This window comes from Pristiophorus japonicus, chromosome 14 (assembly GCF_044704955.1).
Source record: "Pristiophorus japonicus isolate sPriJap1 chromosome 14, sPriJap1.hap1, whole genome shotgun sequence".
In the NCBI taxonomy this organism is placed as follows: domain Eukaryota; kingdom Metazoa; phylum Chordata; class Chondrichthyes; family Pristiophoridae; genus Pristiophorus; species Pristiophorus japonicus.
This window is the reverse complement of record NC_091990.1, coordinates 167970590-167990377: the sequence shown is the minus strand read 5'-3', so window position 1 is coordinate 167990377 and position 19788 is coordinate 167970590. Positions and strand designations below refer to the sequence as shown.

Genomic DNA, 19788 nt, shown 5'->3' with positions numbered 1-19788 from the left:
TCACCCTAATATTACTTCTGCCATTTAGCCATCTCCTCTTCTCCACTTAAGAACTTTAGAATCATAGAAATTTACAGCACAGAAGGAGGCCATTTCGGCCCATCGTGTCCGCGCCGGCCAACCAAGAGCTATCCAGCCTCATCCCACTTTCCAGCTCTCGGTCCGTAGCCCTGCCGGTTTCGGCACTTCAAGCGCACATCCAAGTGGTGGGGGTTTCTGCCTCTACCACCCTTTCAGGCAGTGAGTTCTAGACCCCCACCACCCTCTGGGTGAAGAAATTTCCCCTCATATCTCCTCTAAACCTCCCCCCAATTACTTTAAATCTTTAAATTCCTTTATGCCCCCTGGTTATTGATCCCTCTGCTAAGGGGAATAGATACGTCCTATCCATTCTATCTATGCCCCTCATAATTTTATGCTCCTAAGGTCTCCTCTCAGCCTCCTCTGTTCCAAAGAAAACAAACAACTCTATCCAATCTGTCCTCTCTAGTGCAATCACATCGTTCCTGTAATGCAGTGACCAGAACTGCACGCAGTGCCCTAGCTGTGGCCTAACTAATAATAACTGTGGCTAATAGAGGTCATTCTATTTCTTTCAATGTGACTGTGTCTATATATTTTCCAACCCCTTTCCCATGTTCTGTTCCTTTTTAAATGCTGTTCATCGGTAACATCGTTAGAACATAAGAACCCACGAAATAGGTGCAGGAGTAGGCCATTCGGCCCCTCGAGCCTGCTCCACCATTCAATAAGATCATGGCTGATCTTCTACCTCAACTCCACTTTCCTGCCTGATCCCCATATCCCTCAATTCCCCCAGAGTCCAAAAATCTATCGATCTCCGCCTTGAATATATTCAACGACTGAGCATTCACACCACTTTGGGGCAGAGAATTCAAAAGATTCACAACACTCTGAGTGAAGAAATTCCTCCTCATCTTAGTCCTAAAAGGCCGTTCCCTTATCCTGAGACTATGCCCCCTAGTTCTAGACTCTCCAGCCCGGGGGAAACAACCTCTCAGCATCTAATCTGGCAATCCCTCTCAGAATCTTAAATGTTTCAATGAGATCACCTCTCATTCTTCTACATTCCATAGAGTATAGGCCCAATCTACTCAATTTTTCCTCAAACCTCTCATCCCAGGAATCCAGGTGTGGTCTCATCAAAACCCTGTACAATTGCAGCAACACTTTTTTATTCTTGTATTCCAACCCTCCAGCAATAAAGGCCAACAGGCCACTTGACTTCTTAATTGCTTGCTGTACCTCTCTGTGTTTCTTGCATGACGATACCTAAATCTCTCTGAACACCAACATTTAATAGTTGCTTATCATTTTAAAAAATATTCTGTTTTTCTATTCTTCCTATCAAAGTGAATAATCTCACATTTCCCCACATTATACTCCATCTGCCACCTTACTGCCCACTCACTTTGTCTATCTATATCCCTTTGCAGGCTCCTTTCTTCCTCCTCACAGCTTACTCTCCTACCTAGCTTTGTATCATCAGCAAACTTGGATACATTGCACTCAGTCCCTTCATCTAATATTTGGAAGATTACAACCAATGCATCCACTATCTCTGTAGCCACCTCTTTTGGAACCCTAGGGTGTAGCCAATCAGGTCCAGCGGATTTGTCAGCTTTTGGTCCCATTAGTTTCTCAAGTACTTTTTCTCTACTGATATTAATTCATTTAACTTGCTCTCATTAGCCCCTTGGTTCACCACCATTTTAAGTATGCGTTTTGTGTCTTTTACTGCGAAGACAGATACAGAATATTTATTTAAAGTCTCTGTCATTTTCTTGTTACCCAATATAATTTCTCCTGTCTCAGCCTCTAAGGGACCAACGTTTACTTTTGCTATTCCATTCCTTATTACATTCTCGTAGAAGCTCTTACAATCTGTTTTTATATTTCTTGCTAATTTACTTTCATTCTATTTTCTCCCTTTTAATCAATTTTTTGGTCATCCTTTGCTGGTTTCTAAAGCTCTCCCAATCCTCAGCCCCACTACTATTCTTTGCAACATTACAAGCCTCTACTATTAATCTAATGCTATCCTTAACTTCTTTAGTTAGCCACGGATGATCACTTTTCCCATGGAGGTTATATTCCTCAATGGATGTATATTTATTGAGAATTTGGGGATATTTCTTTAAATGATCGTCACTGTTTATCGACTGTCATACCTTTTAATCTAATTTCTCAATCTACCTTAGCCAACTCGCCCCTCAACAAAGCAATTGGCTTTGTTTAAGGTTAAAACTTTAGTGTCATACTTAAGAATGTCACTCTCAAACTCAATGTGAAATTTTATCATATTATTATCACTCTTCCATAGAGGTTCCTATACTATAAGATGAATAATTAACCCTGTCTCATTACACTAAACAAGATCTAAAATAGCCTGTTCCCTGGTTGGTTCCATGATGTATTGTTCCAGGAAACTGTCTTGAACATATTCCATGAACTCATCCTCCAGACTATCCTTGCCCATTTGATTTGCCCAATCTATATGCAGATTAAAGTCCCCCATGATTATTGTATTACCTTTGTTGTAAACTCCTATTATTTGTTGATGAATGCTCTATCCAATGGTAAAGCTACTATTAGGGGGGCCTATAAACCACTCCCACCAGTGTTTTCTGCCCGTTGTTATTTATTTTCTCCACCCATACTGATTCCACTTCCTGATCTCTGAGCTAAGATCCTTCCTCACAACTGTCCTTATGTTGTTCTTAATAATCAGGGCTCCCTCCTCCCCCCCCGCCCCCAACCCACCACCTTCCTGTACCAGTCTGCCTGTCTTTACAATACGTCAAGTACCCTGGAATATTTAGATCCCAACCCTGGTCACTTTGCAGCTGTGTCTCTGTAATAGCTATTAGATCAGACTCATTTATCTCTATTTGTGCCACTAATTCATCTATCTTGTTACAAATGTTCGTGCATTCAGATAAAGAGCCTTCAGTTTTAACCTTTTACCATTGTTCCCTGCTTTCATCTTATTCGCTGATGCACAATTACCTTAAAACTCTCTGTCCCTTCCAGTCACATACTTATCTTTACCCAAATTGCTTCAAAGCTCCATTGCCTTGACTTTTCTCTTTATATTTATAAATTTCCCCTTACCTGATCCCTCATCCACCCTTTTTTAGTTTAAAGCCCTATGTCCAGCCCTAGTTATTCGATTCGCCAGGACACTGGTTCCAGTCCGGTTTAAGGGGAGCCCATCCTAACGGAACAGCTCCCTCTTTCCCCAGTACTGGTGCCAGTGCCCCATGGACTGATCCCCTTCCCCCCACACCACTCTTTGAGCCACACATTTAACTCTCGGATCTGCTTATCCCTATGCCAATTGGCGCGTGGCTCAGGTCACAATCCAGAGATTATTACCTTGGAGGTTCTGCTTTTTAATTTAAACCCTAGCTCCTCAAACTCTCTCAGCAGAACGTCATTCCTAGTTCTACCTATGTCGTTGGTTCCTACATGGACCATGACAACTGGATCCCTCCCCTCTCACTCCAAGTTCTTCTCCAGCTGCAAGGAGATATCCTTAGTCCGTAGCACCGGGCAGGCAACACAACCTTCAGAACTCCCGATCGTGGCTGCAGAGAACAAGATCTATTCCCCCTGACTACACTGTCACCTACCACTGCAACATTTCTTTTCACTCTCCCCACTTGAATGGCCTCATGTACCATGGTGCCGTGGTCAGTTTGCTTATCCATCTTGCAGACTTTGCCCTCGTCCACACAGACAGCAAGAGCTTCATATCTGTTAGATAAGGATAAGGGCTGAGATTCCTCCAACACTGCACCAGGGGTCCCCTTACCTGCCTGAGGTGCAGTCACACCCTCCTTCTCTGACCACAGACCAAATCTGTACTCATCATCATAGGCAGTCCCTCGGAATCGAGGAAGACTTGCTTCCATTCTTAACATGAGTCCTTAGGTGGCTGAACGATCCAATACGAGAACCACAGTCCCTGTCACAGGTGGGACAGAGAGTTGTTGAGGGAAAGGGTGGGTGGGACAGGTGGGGAATGCCACACATTCTTTCCGCTGCCTGCACTTGATTTCTGCATGCTCTTGGCGACGAGACTCGAGGTGCTCAGCGCCCTCCCGGATGCACTTCCTCCACTTAGGGGCGGTCTTTGGCCAGGGACTCCCAGGTGTCGGTGGGGATGTTGCACTTTATCAGGGAGGCTTTGAGGGTGTCCTTGTAACACTTCCTCTGCCCACCTTTGGCTCGTTTGCCGTGAAGGAGTTCCGAGTAGAGTATTTGCTTTGGGTACTACCTGTAAATCTGTACTACTACCTAACCAAAGGGGTGTGACTGCCTCCCGGATCGAAGTGTCCAGATAACTCTCTCCTTCCCTCATGCCCTGCAATGCCTCCACCCCGGACTCCAGCTCAACATCTCTGAGCTGAAGCTCCTTGAGATGCAGACACTTACTGCAGACGTGATTGTCCAGGATCGCGATGCTCTCCACAAATTCCCACATGCTACAGTTGCAGCACACCACCTGCACTGCCATGCCTTTATAACCTTGTTTTAATTAGTTAATTAATTAAAGTTTATGTATTTAATTAACTTAGCAGACAGTTTAGTCTATAATTACCAGATTTAGTTCAAGTTCTAGGTAGATGAAATTAAATATTTACCTGAAACACAAAATATTCCAAAGTATTGGAGGTGAAAAGAAGCTCCTCCTTAATTGACACCGAGCCACAGAAGAATAATTAGGGCATGTCATGTATTCAACCAGCATTGTAACTCATGTATAAACTGACCTAAGTTGTACACCGTGAGAACACTGACCACTAGGTGGGAGACACTCCTAACCTGGACCTTCAGGTATAAAAGGGGAAGCTCCACCCACCTTCATCACTTGAGTGCTAAGGAATAAAGGACAGGTCACAGACTGACCTTCTCTCAAGCATGGGCCTCGTGTGCATTTATACTGTGTAGTAAGGACGTATCAATGGCGACAATAAACTGGGATTTAAACCACGCGAGCATGGCCACTAGCAGAACAGACGAGAGGTACCGTGTTAAGGAATGGTTGGGACAGAGATTCAACATTGTTAAAGCAGCACACAGTTCTCCAGGCAGACAAGGGCAGTCAGGCATGCCCCAACATGTAGTCGAACCCAGAGGGGGAGTTCGACAGAGACAATGGCAAGCTGAACAGCGATTCACGCCATTGCAAGGGACAATGCGGCCAGTAATGGGACCATCAACACCTGTTAATGGTGCACTCAAGGACAATAACAGGGGCAGTCAGGGACGATTGACTGGCAAGGGACCTTTTGTTTCAAACCGCAACTCATGCTGGAGGCGTGGAGGCATACATTCAGCCGGAGTTTGCAGAGATGAGCAAAATAACTGCAGAAATTGCAGAAATGGACACTGGGGGAAATCGCTGGAAGCTGAAGTTCAGCGAGTTCATGTGGAGCACGTATATAGTTCATACACCAGGACGCCACCGATAATGATGAAAGTGCTCCTCAATGGCATCCAAGTATCAATGGAGTTAGACACGGGTGCCAGCCAGTCCCTGATGGGTATCAAACAGTTCGAAAAGTTGTGGGCATCCAAGGCCAGAAGGCCAAAATTATCGCCGATTGACGCACAGCTACGGACTTACACAAAGCAGATCATTCCGGTGCTAGGCAGCGCCACGGTAGTCGTGACCCACAAAGATTCGGAGAACAGGTTGCCACTCTGGGTTGTCCCAGGGGATGGTCCCACACTACTGGGGAGGAGTTGGCTTGCTGTCATGAACTGGAAATGGGGCGATGTCAATGCAATTTCCTCTGTGGAGCGAGTATCATGCTCACAGGTCCTGGACAAATTTGACTCATTATTTCAACCCGGCATTGGCACTTTCATGGGGGCCAAGGTAGTGATTCACATAAACCCGGACGCCAGACCAGTACACCACAAGGCCAGAGCGGTGCCGTACGTTATGCGGGAAAAGATAGAAGGCGAATTGGACCGCCTGTTGAGGGAAAGCATCATCTCACCAGTCGAATTCAGTGACTGGGCGAGCTCGATTGTGCCGATGCTCAAGGCGGATGGGTCGGTCAGGATATGTGGCGATTACAAGGCCACCATCAATCGGGTGTCACTCCAAGACCAGTACCCGCTACCGAGAGCAGAGGACCTCTTTGCGACGCTATCTGGTGGCAAACTTTTTTCAAAATTGGACCTGACCTCAGCTTACATTACCCAGGAGCTGGCGAGTGAATCGAAGAAGCTGACCATCATCACGACACACGAGGGGTTGTTTGAGTACAACAGATGTCCGTTCGGGATTCGCTCGGCCGCCGCGATCTTCCAACGAAATATGGAAAGCCTCCTCAAGTCGATTCCAAGGACGGTGGTTTTGCAGGACGACATCCTCATTACGGGTTACGATACTGAAGAACACCTCCCCAAACTGGAGGAGGTGCTACGCAGACTGGACCAGGTAGGTCTGCGACTGAAAAAGGCGAAGTGCGTCTTCCTAGCTCCAGAGGTAGAATTCCTGGGGATGAGGGTAGCAGCAGACGGGATCAGCCCTACTGCATCCAAGACGGAAGCGATCCAGAGAGCACCCAGACCCCATAACACGACGGAGCTGCGTTCGTTCCTGGGGCTCCTGAACTATTTTGGTAACTTTCTTCCCAAATTGAGCACATTGCTAGAGCCGCTACACGTGCTCCTACGCAAAGGTCGCGAATGGGACTGGGGGGACAGCCAGGAAAGGGCTTTTGATAGAGCACGCAATTTGTTATGTTCCAACAATCTGTTAACGCTATATGAACCATGTAAGAAACTTGTGATAACGTGCAATGCGATCGTCCTATGGTGTCGGGTGTGTGTTGCAGCATGTCAATGCCAAGGGTCAGTTATAGCCGGTAGCGTATGCCTCCAGGAGTCTGTCCCAGGCAGAAAAGGGCTACGGGATGGTAGAAAAGGAGGCGCTCGCATGTGTATATGTGGTAAAGAAAATGCACCAGTACCTTTTTGGCAGGAAAATTGAGCTGGAGACAGATCACAAACCCCTAACGTCCCTTTTGGCCGACAACAAGGCCATAAATGCAAACGCATCGGCCCGCATACAGAGGTGGGCACTCACGTTAGCTGCCTATGACGACACAATTCGGCACAGACCGGGCACCGAAAACTGCGCCGATGCACTCAGCAGGCTCCCACTAGCCACCACTGAGGGGGCTACCGAGCGTGGTGCTGAGATGGTCATGGTTGTTGAAGCTTTCGGAAGCGAAGGCTCACCCGTGACAGCCCGTCAGATTAAAGTCTGGACAAATAGAGACCCACTATTGTCTCTAGTCAAGAAATGTGTCCTGAATGGGGACTGGGCAGCCACGTACAGGGCATGCCCTGAGAAATTTAAACCATTTCACAGGCGCAAGGATGAACTCTCGATTCAGGCCGATTGCCTACTGTGGGGAAACCGCGTAGTCATGCCCCAGATGGGCAGAGAGGTGTTCATCAGAGAACTCCACAATGGGCACCCGGGCATTGTCAAGATGAAGGCAATTGCCAGGTCACACGTTTGGTGGCCAGGGATAGACGCAGATCTGGAACTTTGTGTTCGCAGGTGCAACACGTGTGCCCAGCTGGGCCATGCGCACAGGGAAGCCCCCCTTAGCCCCTGGCCATGGCCCGCCAAGCCATGGTCACGCATCCATGTGGACTACGCAGGTCCTTTCATGGGGAAAATGTTTTTGGTTGTAGTAGACGCCTACTCCAAATGGATCGAGTGTGACATTTTAAATTCAAGCACATCCTCTGCCACGGTAGAAAGTCTACGAGCAATGTTCACCGGCCACGGTCTACCGGACATCTTGGTCAGCGACAATGGCCTGTGCTTCACAAGCACTGAATTCCAGGACTTCATGGCAGGCAATTCAATTAACCATGTTAGAACGGCACCGTTCAAGCCAGCCTCAAACGGCCAGGCAGAACGAGCAGTGCAGATAATCAAACAGGGGATGCTCAGATTCCAAGGGGGTTCCCTACAAACCCGCTTATCACGCCTCCTGTTGGCCTATAGATCCAGACCACACTCGCTCACAGGGGTTCCACCCGCAGAGCTACTAATGAAAAGGACGCTCAAAACCCGATTATTCCTTATACACCCCACCATGAAAGAAATTGTCGAGAGCAGGCGCCAGTCACAGTATCACTACCATGACAGGAATGCGAGGGCGCGATGTATTGATGTAAATTATCCTGTTTTTGTCCTCAACTACGCTGCAGGGCCCAAATGGCTCGCAGGCACTGTGGTTGCCAAAGAGGGAAATAGGATTCTGGTAGTTAAACTTACCAATGGACAAATCTGCCGCAAACATGTGGATCAAACAAAAAGGAGGTTCAGCAACCCCATAGAAGAAGCAGAGGAAGAACACAATATAGAGTTCACTCCACCACAGGTGACTGAACACCGGAACCAAAGGGAGGAGAGCCCAGTCACTGTGGGCAGTCCGGACAGGCCTGAGGCACTGCAAACAGCAGACACTCAGGCCAGCGCCCAACAACCGGAGCCCCAACTCAGGCGCTCTACAAGGGAGCGTAAACCACCAGAGAGACTCAACCTGTGATCCCAATAAGACTTTGGGGGTGGAGGTGATGTCATGTATTCAACCAGCATTGTGACCCATGTATAAACTGACCTAAGTTGTACACCGTGAGAACACTGACCACTAGGTGGGAGACACTCTTAACCTGGACCTTCAGGTATAAAAGGGGAAGCTCCACCCACCGTCATCACTTGAGTGCTAAGGAATAAAGGACAGGTCACAGACTGACCTTCTCTCAAGCATAGGCCTCGTGTGCATTTATACTGTGTAGTAAGGACGTATCAGGGCACATGACCAAAAGCTTGGTCAAAGAGTTTGGTAAGGAATGCCTTAAAGGAGGAGAGAGAGGTAGAGAGGTTTAAGCAGGGAGTTCAAAAGCAAAAGAGAGAGTCGGCGGCAATCGGGAGCAGCATCGAGGAGGTGCGTGGAGAGGCGTGAGTTCCGGGGTCGGCGACAGGCGTACCGGTGCAGTTACAGGGAGAAGGCAAAAAAGAAGTCGAAAGAAACAGAAAGGTGACGTCACAGCCAAGGGGGTAAGTGATTGGCTGGTGATTGGTGAGTAGTTTTTCTTTTTTCTCTTCTATAACAGTGAGTAAACTTTAGCATTGTTGTTGCCTATCTAAGGGTTAACTCATGGCAGGAGAGCTCGGTCACGTGTTATGCTCCTCCTGTACCATGTGGGAACTCAGGGATGACACCCGTGTTCCTGACGACTACGTGTGCGGGAATTGTATCCGCCTCCAGCTCCTGACGGACCGCGTTGCGGAGTTGGAGCTGAGGGTGGATTCACTCTGGAGCATCCATGATGCTGAGAATGACGTGAGTAGCACATGTAGCGAGTTGGTCGTACCGCAGGGAAAGGGTCCACAGCCAGATAGGGAATGGAAGACCAGCAGGAAGAGCAGTGCAAGGAAGGTAGTGCAGGGGTCCCCTGTGGTCATCCCCCTGCAAAACAGATACACTGCTTTGGGTACTGTTGGGGGGGGGTAACTCATCAGGGGAGGGCAGCAGCAGCCAAGTTCATGGCACCGTGGCTGGCTCTGCTGCACAGGAGGGCAGGAAAAAGAGTGGGAGAGCGATAGTGATAGGAGATTCAATTGTAAGGGGAATAGATAGGCGTTTCTGCGGCCGCAACCGAGACTACAGGATGGTATGTTGCCTCCCTGGTGCAAGGGTCAAGGATATCTCTGAGCGGGTGCAGGACATTCTGAAATGGGAGGGAGAACAGCCAGTTGTCGTGGTGCACATTGGTACCAACGACATAGGTAAAAAAAGGGATGAGGTCCTACAAAACGAATTTAAGGAGCTAGGAGCTAAATTAAAAAGTAGGACCTCAAAAGTAGTAATCTCGGGATTGCTACCAGTGCCACATGCTAGTCAGAGTAGGAATCGCAGGATAGCGCAGATGAATATATGGCTTGAGCAGTGGTGCAGCAGGGAGGGATTCAAATTCCTGGGGCATTGGAACCGGTTCTGGGGGAGGTGGGACCAGTACAAACCGGACAGTCTGCACCTGGGCAGGACCAGAACCAATGTCCTAGGGGAAGTGTTTGCTAGTGCTGTTGGGGAGGAGTTAAACTAATATGGCAGGGGGATGGGAACCAATGCAGGGAGACAGAGGGAAACAAAAAGGAGGCAAAAGCAAAAGACAGAAAGGAGATGAGGAAAGTGGAGGGCAGAGAAACCCAAGGCAAAGAACAAAAAGGGCCATTGTACAGCAAAATTCTAAAAGGACAAAGGGTGTTAAAAAAACAAGCCTGAAGGCTTTGTGTCATAATGCAAGGAGTATCCGTAATCAGGTGGATGAATTAACTGTGCAAATAGATGTTAACAAATATGATGTGATTGGGATTACAGAGACGTGGCTCTAGGATGATCAGGGCTGGGAACTCAACATCCAGGGGTATTCAACATTCAGGAAGGATAGAATAAAAGGAAAAGGAGGTGGGGTAGCATTGCTGGTTAAGGAGGAGATTAATGCAGTAGTTAGGAAGGACATTAGCTTGGATGATGTGGAATCTATATGGGTAGAGCTGCAGACACCAAAGGGCAAAAAACGTTAGTGGGAGTTGTGTACAGACCTCCAAACAGTAATAGTGATGTTGGGGAGGGCATCAAACAGGAAATTAGGGGTGCGTGCAATAAAGGTACAGCAGTTATAATGGGTGACTTTAATATGCATATAGATTGGGCTAACCAAACTGGAAGCAATACGGTGGAGGAGGATTTCCTGGAGTGCATAAGGGATGGTTTTCTAGACCAATATGTCGAGGAACCAACGAGGGGGGAGGCCATCTGAGACTGGGTGTTGTGTAATGAGAGAGGATTAATTAGCAATTGTGCGAGGTCCCTTGGGGAAGAGTGACCATAATATGGTGGAATTCTGCATTAGGATGGAGAATGAAACAGTTAATTCAGAGACCATGGTCCAGAACTTAAAGAAGGCTAACTTTGAAGGTATGAAGCGTGAATTGGCTAGGATAGATTGGCGAATGATACTTAAAGGGTTGACTGTGGATGGGCAATGGCAGACATTTAGAGACCGCATGGATGAACTACAACAATTGTACATTCCTGTCTGGCATAAAAATAAAAAAGGGAAGGTGGCTCAACCGTGGCTATCAAGGGAAATCAGGGATAGTATTAAAGCCAAGGAAGTGGCATACAAATTGGCCAGAAATAGCAGTGAACCCGGGGACTGGGAGAAATTTAGAACTCAGCAGAGGAGAACAAAGGGTTTGATTAGGGCAGGGAAAATAGAGTACGAGAAGAAGCTTGCAGGGAACATTAAGACGGATTGCAAAAGTTTCTATCGATATGTAAAGAGAAAAAGGTGAGTAAAAACAAATGTAGGTCCCCTGCAGTCAGAATCAGGGGAAGTCATAACGGGGAACAAAGAAATGGCGGACCAATTGAACAAGTACTTTGGTTCAGTATTCACTAAGGAGGACACAAACAACCTTCCGGATATAAAAGGGGTCAGAGGGTCTAGTAAGGAGGAGGAACTGAGGGAAATCCTTATTAGTCGGGAAATTGTATTGGGGAAATTGATGGGATTGAAGGTCGATAAATCCCCAGGGCCTGATGGACTGCATCCCAGAGTACTTAAGGAGGTGGCGTTGGAAATAGCGGATGCATTGACAGTCATTTTCCAACATTCCATTGACTCTGGATCAGTTCCTATCGAGTGGAGGGTAGCCAATGTAACCCCACTTTTTAAAAAAGGAGGGAGAGAGAAAACAGGGAATTATAGACTGGTCAGCCTGACATCGGTAGTGGGTAAAATGATGGAATCAATTATTAAGGATGTCATAGCAGCGCATTTGGAAAGAGGTGACATGATAGGTCCAAGTCAGCATGGATTTGTGAAAGGGAAATCATGCTTGACAAATCTTCTGGAATTTTTTGAGGATGTTTCCAAGGGAGAACCAGTTGATGTGGTATATTTGGACTTTCAGAAGGCTTTCGACAAGGTCCCACACAGGAAATTAATGTGCAAAGTTAAAGCACATGGGATTGCGGGTAGTGTGCTGACATGGATTGAGAACTGGTTGTCAGACAGGAAACAAAGAGTAGGAGTAAATGGGGACTTTTCAGAATGGCAGGCAGTGACTAGTGGGGTACCGCAAGGTTCTGTGCTGGGGCCCCAGCTGTTTACACTGTACATTAATGATTTAGACGAGGGGATTAAATGTAGTATCTCCAAATTTGCGGATGACACTAAGTTGGGTGGCAGTGTGAGCTGCGAGGAGGATGCTATGAGGCTGCAGAGCGACTTGGATAGGTTAGGTGAGTGGGCAAATGCATGGCAGATGAAGTATAATGTGGATAAATGTGAGGTTATCCACTTTGGTGGTAAAAACAGAGAGACAGACTATTATCTGAATGGTGACAGATTATGAAAAGGGAAGGTGCAACGAGACCTGGGTGTCATGGTACATCAGTCATTGAAGGTTGGCATGCAGGTACAGCAGGCAGTTAAGAAAGCAAATGGCATGTTGGCCTTCATAGCGAGGGGATTTGAGTACAGGGGCAGGGAGGTATTGCTACAGTTGTACAAGGCCTTGGTGAGGCCACACCTGGAGTATTGTGTACAGTTTTGGTCTCCTAACCTGAGGAAGGACATTCTTGTTATTGAGGGAGTGCAGCGAAGGTTCACCAGACTGATTCCCGGGATGGCGGGACTGACCTATCAAGAAAGACTGGATCAACTGGGCTTGTATTCACTGGAGTTCAGAAGAATGAGAGGGGACCTCATAGAAACGTTTAAAATTCTGACGGGCTTAGACAGGTTAGATGCAGGAAGAATGTTCCCAATGTTGGGGAAGTCCAGAACCAGGGGTCACAGTCTAAGGATAAGGGTAAGCCATTTAGGACCGAGATGAGGAGAAACTTCTTCACCCAGAGAGTGATGAACCTGTGGAATTCTCTACCACAGAAAGTTGTTGAGGCCAATTCACTAAATATATTCAAAAAGGAGTTAGATGAAGTCCTTACTATTCGGGGGATCAAGGGGTATGGCGAGAAAGCAGGAATGGGGTACTGAAGTTGCATGTTCAGCCATGAACTCATTGAATGGCGGTGCAGGCTAGAAGGGCCGAATGGCCTACTTCTGCACCTATTTTCTATGTTTCTATGTTCCAGAACTTGTGGACGAGGCAACAGAAGGCACGGCCACCAATGGTTGAGCAATTAGTCAGGCATGCTCAAGAGGGCAGAATTAGAGGAGTGCAGATATCTCAGGAGTTGATGGACTGGAGGAGATGACAGAGATAGGGAGGAGCGAGGCCATCGAGTGATTTGAATACAAGGATGAGAATTTTGAAATTGAGGTGTTGCTTAACCGAGAGTTAATGTCGGTCAGCGAGCACAGGGGTGATGGGTGAACGGGACTTCGGACACGGGCAGCCGAGTTTTGAATTACCTCAAGTTTATGGAGGGTAGAATGTGGAAGGCCAGCCAGGAGTGCATTGGAACAGTCAAGTCTAGAGGTAACAAAGGCAGGGATGAGGGTTTCTGCAGCGGATGAGCTGAGGCAAGGGCGGAGACAGGCGATGTTACGAAGGTGGAAATCGACGGTTTTGGTGATGCCGCACATATGTGGTTGGAAGATCATTTCAGGGTCAATTGTGACACCAAGGTTGCGAACAGTCTGGTTCAGCCTCAGACAGGTGTTAGGGAGAGGGATGGAGTCAGTGGCTAGGGAACAGAGTTTCTGGCGTGGACCGAAAACAATGGCTATTTAAATGGTTTATAATCCTAATAAATTATAACATTACCGACTGTGACTGGAACAACAGGAGTAGTTTGCTCCAACTGTACATACCTGACAAAGAGGACAAAGAGTATGGAACCGAAAAAATCCATAACATGGGACGTAGGTGTTGAAGTAGCGGATGTAATATGTAGTTGCCCAGGCAAGATCCTGCAAAGTGGAGAAGAAGTAGACTGAACCATGTTAAAGGCATTGTGATATTACTGGTTTACAATGAATGTATGCTGCCCGGTGTTTGTCCGTCTGTTTTTGGTGCCCACATTAGCAGGGGTGGGCCAACTGAAAGAGAGAGCGACAACACAGGAGATATCACAACAGGAAACAACCCTCACAACTGACAGAACCACACTGACTGGTACGGAGCCATACTTACTGAGGAAAAAGTACTCGTGCTGATAGTTGTACGGCAAATACTTGATCTTCTTTCCAAACTACAGGGGGCAAAGAGGAATTAGGAGGGATTGGATCAGCCTCTACACAAGGCCTTCAGTACAAAGGATGTAAATCTTTCACAGGAACATTTGAACTGAAGATCCATTATTCTGTATAAAACCATCTAAAGGTGTCGATCAGATTCCAGCCTGCAAATCCCTCCTAGGTCATCATCATCATCATAGGCAGTCCCTCGGAATCGAGAAAGAATTGCTTCCACTCCTAAAGTGAGTTCTTTGGTGGATGAACAGTCCAATATGAGAACCACAGTCTCTGTCACAGGTGGGACAGACATTCGTCGGGGGAAGGGGAGGGTGGGACTGGTTTGCCGCGCGCTCCTTCCGCTGCCTGTGCCTGACCTCTTCACGCTCTTTGCGTTGAGACTCGAGATGCTCAGCGCCCTCCCGGATGCACTTCCTCCACTTAGGGCAGTCTTTGGCCAGGGTCTCCCAGGTGTCAGTGGTGATGTCGCACTTCACCAGGGAGGCTTTGAGGGTGTCTTTGTAACGTTTCCGCTGCCCACCTTTGGCTCATCTCCCAGGTATCCATTGTTCTATAGAGGTAATGTTGCAGTTCTATATTCCCAGCAGGGAGAACATTGAAGATAGGGCTGCGGCATTTATCCCTGATTCTTCATCCCTGCTGCCTGCAAGCACAGCGTGAAATCACAGAATACCAAATGTTTATTATATGCAAATACACCGTCCAAACGCTTGATTGGATTCCGCCTGTAAACTCACTTTCAGATAGCCACAATTCTAGATATGAGGAGGTCCTCTGACCTGTTCGCTCCCACCTGCACAGGGTGCCCAAAAATCAGGAGCGTGGGACTGAAATGCAACCAAAAATCGAGGAGCAGTCCCTTTAAATACTGGAAGAGGGGCTGCAACCTCGCACACTCAACGTAAACATAGAACAAGGATTCCTCCAGGCCGCAGAAAATGCATTTGGAGTCTGTGAACCAACTTGAAACCTCATCGCATAGGACTTTCCCGTGTAACACCATCCAGGCCTAGTCCCCAATAGATAAAGGGAGAACTCCCGTGTAGAGAGCAAGTTACCAGTGCTGTCTCAGTTCCCTCCTCACAGGAAACTATGCAACGCAAGCAGTTACAGCCAACTGACAGGTAACGACCACTGGCAGGCTGCTCCTGTTAACCACAAAATGGCCATTGTATCTCAGCTTTTCCCAAATGCCCAAAATTGCAACAAACATCAAAATGGTCATCTGGTTTATAGACAGCGATCTTGATTGGTTCTCATCATGAAGAGTGGTTTGCTGCATCAATGACGGTCCATAAAGCAGGTCTGATATTCACCTTGTTTGTTCCTGCTGCCTCTTATTGAAAGGATGTGATCTGGAAGACTGGAGGAGAGAGAGTGGGCCATGTGGAGTTGGATGAGGACAGGATCACTATTGGCTATGATGCCTCTCTGGTCACAAGTCATTGTGTGGTCTCAAATGGGGAATGGCTACTTGCAGAAGGTCCTGGAAAGTGGTCCAGTGCCTATAGAAGACTAACACGTTGGTGATTTTAGGAGAGAAGAGAGGAAACAAAGATCAGAGAGGCAGAAGAGGAGCACAAATCAGCGGAAATCAACCAGGGGGTGCTTCAATTCTGTGGCTCTATTGTCACATTGAGATGTTGTATACTAGATCGCTCATTAATCTGTGGAGAAAGATGTTCAATTATTAGTGGAGGCTAGTCTTTGTCCTGAGAAACAGATTGAATTATATGCCTGTTCCTGTTCTCTAGTTCAGCCTCAAATTTCAATGACTTTGTTCTCCAGAATATTAAGTATACAGAAGGCAGCTCATTAAACCACTAATGTAAAATAATTAGAATGTTTATAGCAGATTAAAGTTTCATGATGATGCAGAAAAGTGTTTCCACGACGATGCAGATCCATGTCAGGTGCTGACTGACAAAACAGACAGAATCTGACAACTGCACAGAGATATAGGATGGTGAATTTAAAGGATGCTGCCATGTGTCAAACTGTCAGAAAACTTGGCATGTTACTGAACCGAACACAGTGCATTGGCATCATTGGTGATACAAAGATGTCAGGCCGTCACAGATCACCCTGCTGCTAGTGTGTAAAACTGTGCAGTGCTGAAGATAACTCATTTCAGCAATGTTTAGATGCTTGCACATGCAATGAGTTATCTCATTGAAAGCATAGGACCATTCGAGCTTTTTATTGTTGGTCTAATTTTAATGTGATATTTTGACATGATTCTTCCAGAGATACAACCAGATCAGCCGAAGGTGTTGACTTTCTTGATTGGCCTAAAATGTTTGAAGCGACTTTTTTAGCCAATATTGGTCATGTCTGGGACTAATATTGAGTCCAAGACATTCAACATCAATCATGAAGGCGGCCAAGCATTGGAAAGCAATGTTGTCTCAGATGAGTCACCTTTAGGGATAACATGAGAGTCCATCACTCTGGCCAATATCAGTCAGATATTGGAAACAAGCCTGTGGTTCTGAGGACCACCATGATGGTGTGGTTTATTGCTGCCCCAGTGTATGATGTTGTGGACTGTTGACTATGAGTTTGTGACCATGACTCCCTGGGTAGTGAAGTTCCCTATCTCGGTTAAGGTTCAGAAGAGGCATTAAAACACAATCCAGTCAGTGTTCCTACACGTGATGATTTGTCACCCTTGGGCTACTTTTGCACATCACCCAACGAGGAAGATAAGTGGAAGTCTCGGGGCATCGCCTGCCAATTCTATCATCCCAAGGGATGGGCAATGAAAATACTTGAGTCTAGAATTCAACTCAATGCATTTTGGGAGTACAAGTGAAACATTCTGCTGCTAGAACCACTGGGTCACTACGAAACATCTCGATCGCTTGTTTACAAATGCCCTTTATTTGCTTCCAAGAGCGACCTTTCAGTAAACAACCTACAGACTGGATGCACTGTATAATTTGCACTGATGAGAAGTGTATGTGCTCAGCTCTATAATTAATGTGTGAAGTGAGTGGAACGATATTTAGAAGCAAAGAATCAGGTCACCTGGTTCATTGAGTCGGTGATTTTTCCACTTCATCTGATCCCACTGCTTTCAAAAGTGATCTGGGTAAATTCCTGAGAGAGGAAGACAACAACAACTTGCAATAATATAGCTCCTTTAGCATAGTAAAACATCCCAAGATGCTTCACAGGAGTGTAATCAGATACAATTTGACACCAAGCCACATAGAGAGATATTAGGACAGGTGACCAAAAGCTTGGTCAAAGAGGTAGGTTTTAAGGAGCCACTTACAGGAGGAGAGAGCAGTAGAGAGGCTGGGATGTTTAGGGAGGGAATTCCAGTACTCAGGGCCCAGGCAGTTGGAGGCATGGCCACTAATGGTGGTGCGAAGGATATCGGGATGTGCAAGAGGCCAGAATTGGAGGAGTGCAGAGATCTCGGAGGGTTGTAGGGGTGGAGGGGTTTACACAGATGGGGAAGTAGATATTTTGAGGTATGGAGGATGGATAGATTAAGTAAGACTAGGAATATTGTGCACCATGACCCCCTGGACCTTGCTTGATTGCCTTCGGAGTGCAATTTCCCATAGTTTTTTCCTAAATTGGCCTAGAGTCGTTTTTTCACTTTTTTGCCTCTTCCAGGAAACTTCCTGACCGGGAGAGCGAGTTGATGGTGTGTGTAGATTATTAGGCGATACCAGGTCAGGGTGGGGCAGACTTCCTGGACCAGATGATCTTTTCCTGTCCTTTTCTGTATGTTTGTAAGTATTCTCCTCCTTTCTTCCCTCGATGCTTTAATATTCTCCCCTTTTCAAACCGAGATTAGGCTAGAGGTGTCAGACCAACTTCAGGAGATAGGACGGCACTGCCTCTGCTTCACATTCTCTACAGTATAACTGCAGTCTGATACAAAGCCAAGTTTTAGAGAGCTAATGTAACACTTCATTCTCGAACATTAAAATTTATCGAACAGAGCTCTGTGACATAGGACCAGGAGTGGGCCACTCAGCCCCTCGAGCCTAGTCCTCTATTCAATTCGATTATTTCTGATCTGTAACTTAACTCCATCTACCCTCCTTGGTTCCGTAATCCTCAATTGCCTTGCCACCAAATCTAACAATCTCAGTTTTGACATTTTCAATTGACCTAGCCTCCCTTCACAGCTTTTTGGGGGAGAGAGTTCTAGACTTACACTACCCTTTGTGTGAAGAAGTACTTTCTGACATCACTCCTGAACAGCTTGGCTCTAATTGTAAGGTTATGCCCCCTTGCTTTGTACTCTTCCACCAAAGGAAATAATTTATCTCTATCCAGCCTATCAAATCCTTTAACCATCTTAAACACTTTAATTAGATCACTCCTTAATCTTCTATATCCATAAGGGGATGCAAGCTGAGTCTATGCAATCTGTCCTGATAATTTAACCCCTTTCGCCCCGGTATCATTCTGGTGAATGTGAGCTGTACCCCCACCCAAGGCCGATACATCCTCCCTGAGCTGTGGTGCCCAGAAATAAACGCTGTACTCCAGATGGGGTCTGACCAGAGCTCCGTACAGCTGTTGTCCTTGGGCAGAGAGTGATTTAGAAACTGGCAGTATAACTCTGGTGTGTCACTCCCATGTCACTCCGTACAAGTATGAGGTCAGTACCTGCAGTTACAACACCATCAGCAGGCCGGGGCCGTTGGAGAGAGCAGCGTGTGCTGCTGCAGGAGGGCGACGGCTGACTGCAGTGCAGGCAGGTACAGCAGGATCGGTGAGGTCAGGGCAAAGGAGCGGCGAGAGTTCGTAGAGGGACGTGATCGGGGCCCAGAAGAGGCGAGGGCCCAGGGGCAGCACGGGCCAGCCCACACTGCGATATGTGTGTGCACTAGGTCCGTGCAGCAGAGCTGGTCTCCAGTTGTCTTGGTTAATCTTTGCCACTGGACCAAGACCTTGCTCTGTCAAGCCCGTGTGGTGGCTGGTGTGCAACGGCCACCACACGTTAAAACAATCCACGCACAGGCATCTTCCACCCTTCAACATGTAGTTCAGGATCCGGAATATTAGGTCCTTCATTGAAACACGTGTGAACTCATCCCTTTTCGGCGTGGAAGCAAGCCATCCTCGTTTCGAGGGACTGCCTATGATGATGATTATAACAATTGCCTTAGAAGTCAGCAATGATATGGAATGTTTTTCCAAAACAAATGCCATTGATGGTTGGATTGTCAATGTGCAGCTCAGTGCTTCCTGAAACACAGGCTGGTCTGGGCAGAGCAACAACACAGAGAGGTCGCATTCAACCTGATTCAACTCAACTCAGCAAACCCGTGTTGTGTATTTTACCTGGCTCATGTCAACAAAACAAGTATAGTGAGGGAATGTAGCTTAACTTAATTCAGTTTGAGGGTGAGAAAGCTAGTTGTCAAGCTAGTGTCCTGAACTTAAATAAAGGTATGAAGGCAGAGCTGGTTAAAGTGGACTGAGAAAATATATTAAAGGGTAAGACTG

The 19788-nt window shown here is 46.9% G+C and overlaps 1 protein-coding gene across 1 annotated transcript in view; it reads left to right on the top strand.

Moving 5' to 3' along the window:
- The window catches only part of LOC139279654 (acyl-CoA 6-desaturase-like), a 109934-nt gene that overhangs the window by 80648 nt on the left and 9498 nt on the right, over positions 1-19788 (top strand). The gene's annotated exons all lie outside the window — the stretch shown is intronic.